Source organism: Phoca vitulina, unplaced genomic scaffold, assembly GCF_004348235.1.
Source record: "Phoca vitulina isolate PV1807 unplaced genomic scaffold, GSC_HSeal_1.0 scaffold11, whole genome shotgun sequence".
In the NCBI taxonomy this organism is placed as follows: Eukaryota; Metazoa; Chordata; class Mammalia; order Carnivora; family Phocidae; genus Phoca; species Phoca vitulina.
Genome location: NW_022589714.1, coordinates 47313641 through 47319514, shown reverse-complemented (window position 1 = coordinate 47319514; position 5874 = coordinate 47313641). Strand labels below are relative to the sequence as shown.

The 5874-nt window shown below is 45.2% G+C and overlaps 1 protein-coding gene across 1 annotated transcript in view; it reads right to left on the bottom strand.

The window, feature by feature from the left end:
- TCP11 (t-complex 11) overlaps window positions 1-5636 on the bottom strand; it is a 26611-nt gene extending 20975 nt beyond the window's left edge. Inside the window, exon 1 of the mRNA XM_032410192.1 lies at window positions 5624-5636. The gene's annotated coding sequence lies outside the window, so the exon portion shown is untranslated. The remainder of the gene's footprint in view (window positions 1-5623) is intronic.
- Window positions 5637-5874: the final 238 nt, after the last annotated feature.

Genomic DNA, 5874 nt, shown 5'->3' with positions numbered 1-5874 from the left:
TCCTTCCTTCCTTCCTTCCTTCCTTCCTTCCTTCCTTCCTTCCTTCCCTCCCTCCCTCCCTCCCTCCTTCCTTCCCTCCCTCCCTCCTTTCTTCCTTCTATCCTTCTTCCCTCCCTCCCTCCCTCCTTCCTTCCCTCCCTCCCTCCTTCCTTCCTTCTATCCTTCCTCCCTCCCTCCCTTCCTTCCTCTCTATGCCTAACATGGAGCTTGAACTCACTCTCCCAAAGATCAAGAGTTGCGTGTGAGTTGCTGAACACATTTCTGCAAAATGTGCAATATGTGCAAAAGTCCGCTCTAGGGGCGCCTGGGTGGCTCAGTTGGTTAAGCGGCTGCCTTCAGCTCAGGTCATGATCCCAGGGTCGTGATATTGAGCCCCACATCGGCTCCTTGCTCAGAGGAGAGCCTGCTTCTCCCTCTGCCTGCCCCTCCCCCTGCTTGTGCTTGCTCTCTCTGACAAATAAATAAATCAGGAAGGGAGGGAGGGAGGGAGGGAGGAAGGAAGGAAGGAAGGGAGGGAGGGAGGGAGGGAGGGAGGAAGGAAGGAAGGAAGGAGAAAGAAAGCCCACTCTACCCTGAGGTCAAGGCGATATGAGGGGAATGGCCTAGTAAAGTTACTGTTTAGCTGAAGCGTTCTTAATCCAGTACATGTTAAACCTGCCCCTTACCCCGCCTCAACCTTTCCTGGTATTTCCCTCAGAGATGTTAACTGTGAAGCAGGCTGGCCTTCACCCCAAACTGAGAAGGGAGAGAAATTGTCTGACTTCAGCAAAGAGGTCAATGAAAATGTGATTCTTCATTATTACATGGGAGATATTTAGGCTAGGTCTCAAAAAAAAAAAAAAAAAATTCCAGAGTTCTGTTTGGGCATTTTTATTCTGGGAGAAAGTTTCCAGAATGACACCAGTTCATTTGCCCACAAAAATGGCATTGCCACAAAACTTTCCCTGCTGATGCCTGAAATTGCCTCCAGCAGTTCATTCATATACATTACACAACCTCTATAAGTGTCCTCTTAATACCCAAATTCTCTGGAAGGGGCAGTGGGAAGAAATAGCAGTGTGGGAGCATGTGGGGGCGGGGTTGGGGCCTGAAGCCAGAAAAGGAGTAAAGGATGGGGGTGGAAGAGAAAGACAGAATTAGTTTTCCCAGGGTCAGCCTGGGGACAGCATTTCATGATCTTTATCACTAATAGTTTATCAGAACCAACTAGGCAAAGTTAAAAGTTGAGGCGAATAGAAAGATGATTCGAGAGATATGCCCTCCTTCCCTTTGGGGTCTTAGTTAATAATAACTGATTTTTGTTTAATGATTTACAAAATGTTTTTACATTGCAAATCCATATGCTCTGCTCGCAATCCTACCTGTTCAGTAAGGCAAGGCAGGTGTTATTTTGCACCATTTAAAAGATGAGCAAACTGGGAATCAGAGAGATTTCAGGGAGTAACCAAAAGTCACGTGGCAAGCAAGGTCTTGATGCTCAATCCTATACTTTTTCTTAATTCACCCGACCTCCCTGACTCTAGCTGAGAAGCTGTATAAACAAGAAAATATAACTAACATAAAATGGTTGGTAAGTACCAGATCTGGGGGTACAGACAAGAAGAAATACTGGAGGTCAGAGAAAGGGTGAGAGATCTTCCAGATGTCTGGATCAGTTCGAACCCAGCCTTTGGCCAGGATACTAAGCAAGATTGTGTTAACCGATTTGGTTTTTGGAAATGGGTCCTTTGTTCAGCCTGGTTCCCTCTCAACCTCAGGACCCTCTTTAAACTCTCCTAATGGGTGAGATTGGATTTTCCACACATGTCCACTATTTATTAGGAATGCCCTTCGTGAGTGACTTAGCACCTTTACCCTATGAAAGTGTACATATCTCAAAGACCCATAAGACAAGTATTTCTCGAGCAACCCAAGGACAGAAGTAAAAGCCCCGTTTCCTCTCACATTGTAGTGTGCCTCAGGCTGTATAGTCCTGGGTTCTCCTTTCATATTAAAATATCATATGATTGAAAAAATGAAACAAGACGAAACCAGAGGGGAGACAAACCATAAGAGACTCTTAATCTTAGGAAACAAACTGAGGGTTGCTGGAGTAGAGGGGGTGGGAGGGATGGGGTCGCTGGGTGATGGACATTGGGGAAGGTACGTGAATTGTTTAAGACTGATGAATCACAGACCTGTACCCCTGAAACAAATAATACATTTTATGTTAATAAAAAAATATATGATTTTTGGGGTGCCTGGGTGGCTCAGTCGCTTGAATGTCTGCCTTCGGCTCAGGTCATGATCCCGGGGTCCTGGGATGGAGACCTGCGGCCGGGCTGCCTGCTCAGCGGGGGGTCTGCTTTTCTCTCTCTCCCTCTGCCTTCTACCCCCCACTCCTGCCCTCTCCCTCACTCTGTATCTCAAATAAATCTTTTTAAAAAATCATATCACTTTTATCTTCTATTCACAATATATCCATATTTGTCTCAATACTAAAGTCAATTTTCTCTCCTCAAATCTTTGAGTAGAATTCTTGTTCCAGAAGGAAGGGCTTCCTATACTCGCTGGCACACCTCCATCTACCCCTATGGGTTCATACACCCCAGATTGAGAAGCAGTCTAAGGGAATCTCAGGACTGCAGCTCGAATGTTCCTGCTCCTCAACCACTTCCCCACATATGTGAGCTTTAACCAAGCCCAACAGTATGCTCTGTTTCCATTTGCTAAATACAACCCTGGGTATGCTACCATACAAAAGCAATACAGAGAGTTGGTCCTACCCACAAAGACATTCTGAAAGAGGGGTTGATAAAGACAAAAATGTAAGAGGAATACTCCTGGATGATTGTAAGAGGTACAGAACCACAGAATTAAGAGGAATCCTGAATATGGATCCGCTAGCTTTATAAAACAAAACAAAATAAGAGAAATGAAAAACACCTCATTTTACAAAGCATCTTAGGCTCGGTGAAGTTAAATGACTTGGCTAAGGTCACCACCAGTTTATGGAAAAATACAGAACTAGAACCCTTATCACAGTCTGTGTACTCTATATTATATAGGGCTAAGCAAGAGTAAAAACTAATACCGTAAATAAATATTTGCATTTCCTAAAGAAAAATGTAAATGACAGGCCATGGAATGGAAAAAGTAAGAGACGGAATTACATAGAGGCCAATCCTGCAAGTTCAGTAAACTATACTGGAAGATAAACAGTCAACTAAAGTGGTAGGGACACGTAAATACAGGGTGGGACATTTAAATGAAACCATTTGGAGTCATGTAAACTGGGACTGACTTCATTATAGCCTCCCTTATGGTACAGAACCGCACGTCAAAACTATTTGCTTTAGTCTTTTGATAAATGTGTTTTCTTCATAGAACCAAAGAGGAGTGTGAGAAAGGTTTCAGTAATCTGGGGGCAGTCTGGACATAGCCCTTTGAAGCTCAAAGTGAAGTGTGATGGATGGGGAAACCATTACAAGTCTTTTAAGGAAAGGGGGCTCAAAGAGAGGACAAAGAAGATTCTAGCAGCCACATTAAACATCCAACTTGTTTAGCCACATCTCACTCTACCAGCAATACGTAAGAGGCCCTTGCTCCTTCCTGCCCCGGGGTCTTTGCACATGCTGTCCCTTCCCTCTGGGATCCTCCCGCTTCCTCTATCCCCCTCCTACCTCACTGACTCCCTCTCATTCTTCAGGTCCACCTTGCAAGGCCTAACTTCCTCAGGGAAACGTCTATGAACCTCATTCGCTTCTCTCAACACCCCCTATGTTGTCTTCAGAGCCTTCACTACAGTTTGTAATTATATGTTTGTTGGCCTAATTAACTTTATTCAGTGTGGAACTGTCCCGCCAGACCGTAGGCGCTCTGAGAGCAGGGCCGGTCTGCGTTTCATTTACCACTGTGCCTGGAACATAGTAGATGGCCAGTCCCTAGCGACAGCATGAGCAAGCAGCCATGCAGAATGAGCCACGGCTCTCCCCACACACTGGAGCGGCCACGCAAACTGTGTCTGACTGGACCCAGTTTCAGTTACCAGCGTCTGTCTTTCTCTTTTTGTCTCAGACACGTTTCCTCTCTTTCCAACTCTCCTCTGTCTTGGGAGTCTTTTAAACCCTCAAAGACAACGTCCGAGACAAAAGGAAGGGTGTTTCGGGTCCTGGGACAGGGAGGTTCCCCCCACCCCGAACCGGAAGGCGGCGGTAGGGGGCAGGGGCTCCCTGGGAGTAACTTCCAGAAGTAGGCTCCCGGTGAGAGAGAGCAACTCTCTCTCTCTCTCTCTCTCTCTCTCTCTCGCTGCAGAGCAAGCCAGGGTCAGCAGCAGCCCAAAGCCACAAAAACTGACTTTAAAAGTCCTCCTAAGAGCTGCGTCTTTCGACTCCCCAAAACAATCCCGCCTTGTGCCCCAGGACACGGCGCGAGTTACACACTTAAAGCAGTTTCCACAGAACCGCATTCAGTTGGTTTTAAACTCTGGGGAAACCTGGCAGCCTCTTTGTGGGTTTTTAAAAAAAACTAGTTAGAGGGACAATTAAACCTTTATGGGCCCCAGAATGTACCTATGCAGACATAAATAAGGATCATTCTTCATCACCAGAGAGAATCCGCTTTCTGGCAACAGAGATATTTTTCTGCTTCGCAAGACGGAGTTGAGCTCACACCTGAGAGCCTTTATGATGAGGGCAGGTGATGGGGGGTCAGCATGGGCAGAGGTAGAAACTTTGACCATAAGTTCTCAAAATGGACACATTGCAGGCCTTGGGCTTAGCTGGTCTTAAATAAATCACAAACTCCCAAAGCCTTCCCAGAAAGCCGCCCAGATTTTAGGCCAAGAAAACTCATCTTGCTCCCCTCCTGCCCACCCCCCCCCTTGTGTTACTTTGGCCCAAAATGGTCCATTTGTCAGAGTCCTGACTCTTTTATTCCCACTCTTACAACACAATACAATGCATTCACATATTTACAGTGCAGTGTCCTTGAATGGTCGGATGGCTTTTTTTTTAATCCAATAATATCATTAAATGCACCAGGGGGCTAAATTCTTAAAGGAACCTTTGAGTAAACTCTTTTGTTAAGTGAATCAGTCTTTTGTAAGGCAAATTATCAGCCACCAATTTGTTTTCCAAATCTGAGATTTCACATAGGAGATTTTCTTAAACCAGGCCCACTTTAGATGGTGGCCTGTACATTTTCTTTTATTTTTCTGTCTTTGGTCAAGACAACCTCTTCCTGAATAGACATTATTGGGTAGGGATGAAGGAATCTCAAACACTTGAGAAGTAAATCAGTTTCAATCATTCCTGTCATCCATAATTCTCTAGAACTACCAGCCTAAAGCAAAGTATAATGATCTCCTGACAAAGAATCCAGCTGCATAGGTTTGAAGGCCAGTCTATTTGAAGTCAGTTTCAAAAGAAATGCAGAGAATGGGGTTTTGAAAAAAAAAATTATTGTAGATTTTTTTATTGAGGCAAAATACATAGCATAATATTTATCATTTTAATGATTTGTAAGTGTACAATTCAGTGACATTAAATAAACTAAATTCACAATGGTGTGTAACCATCACCACTATGTATGGCCAAAACCTTTCATCATCCCCCACAAAAAACTCTACCCATTAAACCATAACCCCCCCCCCCACCGCCCCTCCTCCCAACCCCCCTCCTTCGCAGCCCGCAATAACCTCTCGTCTAGTTTCTGTGTTTATGAACAGGGGATCCTTTTTAAACTCTGGCTTTACTTTGGGCCTTTTTTTCTTCCCCTGGAGTGGGAGAATGGAGAAAGTGTGACCACCCTCTTTTCAGCCTGTCGACTCCTGCCGCGCCTCGCCCTCCCCTTTCCTCCACCCACCGGACTAGGAGCTGAAGCCGGAGCTGGTTC